The sequence below is a fragment of the Aedes aegypti genome, unplaced genomic scaffold (assembly GCF_002204515.2).
Source record: "Aedes aegypti strain LVP_AGWG unplaced genomic scaffold, AaegL5.0 Primary Assembly AGWG_AaegL5_hic_scaff_75_PBJ_arrow, whole genome shotgun sequence".
NCBI classification, from domain to species: domain Eukaryota; kingdom Metazoa; phylum Arthropoda; class Insecta; order Diptera; family Culicidae; genus Aedes; species Aedes aegypti.
This window is the reverse complement of record NW_018736448.1, coordinates 33,342-35,871: the sequence shown is the minus strand read 5'-3', so window position 1 is coordinate 35,871 and position 2,530 is coordinate 33,342.

The window sequence follows — 2,530 nt, the reverse complement described above, 5'->3', positions numbered from 1 at the left end:
CGCTCAAACCGACCTAAGATTGTAATCCGGTTTAAGATATGGATTTTAGTTGTAACAGTATTATCTTTACAAATTTCTGCTGAACTTTACCAAAAAGATAACTCACTACTGCTGCTGTTATTCAACATGCACAGATGGGGGCCCTGCAGCCGACAGAAGATTTATGTAACGCGATTATCTTACTGCTTTTATGGCTGACAGGTTCGTTTTAGGGTAAACGAGTTCTTTTGGTGGAAACAAACCGTAGAAAGAGCTCGGCGTACTCAAAAGCAACTGAACCCACTCTGGTCCAGTTTCGTGAGGCAGACCAGCCTTCCCATGAAAGCACCATTATAATACCTACACACCATTTTCCTGAGACATGCCATTGCCGTGCACTGAGTGCGAATGACGAGCTAAAGTGATGAATTTGTTGTAGGTGCTAAGAGAAATTAATGCGAAATGGCTCAGCCTACGGAGGAGATAGCTGCTGCTGCTGTTGAGATTCCAGCAGTTTACAGGATGCGTGAGGTCATGACGGTGGATCGGATTATGATTTGTATCGTCGTTTGACGAAATTTATATGAGCGCCTCGGTTCGTTTAACGTCACGGATGGATGGAATTTACTCGTTGAGACACGGAAGACATGTTGCTCTACCCGAGCAGAAGAAAATAACTACTGAATACCAAATTGAGATATTCCATACCAGATAACTTCCAATACTTACAACCTGAATGAGGTATGAATGAGCCCTGCATAAGAGGTAAAATACCTCAAATAATACTTTCTGCATATTCTACAAATACCAAGCTGATAATTAGATGAAGTATTGTAATACCTAAATAATACTTGATGAATTTTCATATAAAAGTGAAATTTTTCAATAATAGTTCAATACCTCCAGCAGTCCTCAATAACTAACGAATACCAAAATGAAGTATTTTTATCATTTTTTCAAATACCATTATAATACCAAAATAAGGTATTGATAACTGAACAATACCTCATTGTGGTATGATACCAAAATATGGTATGCATAAGTTATTGGGGCCCAGATAGCCGTAGCGGTAAACGCGCAGCTATTCAGCTAGACCAAGCTGAGGGTCGTGGGTTCGAATCCCACCGGTCGAGGATCTTTTCGGTTTGGAAATTTTCTCGACTTCCCTGCCACACGTTATACGCATGCAAAAATGGTCATTGGCATAGTAAGCTCTCAGTTAATAACTGTGGAAGTGCTCACACTAAGCTGAGAAGCAGGCTCTGTCCCAGTGGGGACGTAACGCCAGAAAGAAGAAGAAGAAAGTTATTGCGAGTTATTCTTTCCTCCTCGGGTAGTAGCAACATCAGTGCTTTACCGGATATGCTTACTGCTTATGCCCCTAAGGTAGCAAGCGAATGCATAAGGTAAGAATTTCAAGTGAGCTAGCAAATTGCAGAACACTCCAAGGCTGTTCATGTTTGCATAGTCGGCTTAAGTGCCAATACGATTAAAATGCTTTAAAAGGATATAAGGATTCGATCAACTTTGTCGCAAGCGCTAATTCCCGTCGCATCTAACATAAAAAATGGAGGATATTCAAGCTTACCTACAACATAGATTAATTTTTCAAGTGTTATTTCGTGTGAACTGTTATGATTCGTTCATTTGTATACCAAAACTGCAAAAGACTATTGTATTTAGATAAACAACTTCAATTCAATTATCCACTTTGCACTTTTTCACCGCAACAGCATGGACGAAAACGTACGTAAACAACGCAAACGTAAACAAAGTTTCTCATCGTCCGGACTTAGAAAAAAAAAAAACTAGTGCTCATCAATGTGTGCGTGATGTTCAGCGTATTTTGATGAAGCTAATGAATATTGAGGAGAATTCACATACGTGTAGCAATGGAGGGAGCCCGTAGATATAAATATTCTAGGAAAACATTTTATCATAATGTTTCCTATTGAATGTTGCTGCCTAACTACGTCCTCACATAAAACATCGAATCAGATTTTATTTCTATTTTGTCCCATGCAATGAAAATATACCAAAAATTAGAATTCTCACGTCCAAAGCATTTCCATAAATCAATCGATTTCTATGATATTTGTAGTAAAAATTTGTAACTTAACATTCAAACCACCATGGAATTTATAATATTCGTTTTGAATTGACCTGGACATCTTTGAAAGAAACATTGCTATTTACTCACACATTAGTTTATTTTTAATTGTAACAAAACTCATTTTCCCAGCAATTGTAGTGCTGGCGGTTACGCCAACAGTGCAAACATAGACTAGAGGAAACATATTGAAATGGTTTCAATAACCGGGCAAGTACTTTCTGGCAGCTTAACCCAGGCTAACCCTATTACGTGTGAAAAGCGATGACCGGATTGGTGCTTGCGTGCTCATTGAATGGTGCACTTGTGAGCTTAGTTCAACGAGTAAAGATGGATAACAAGCAAGGGTAGAAAGGTTTTAAGATAAACCCTTTCGACCATTACCGTGAACAGTGAGGAGAGCTGGGAAGAGAAAAGGATCAATAATCCAATTCTCGTGTT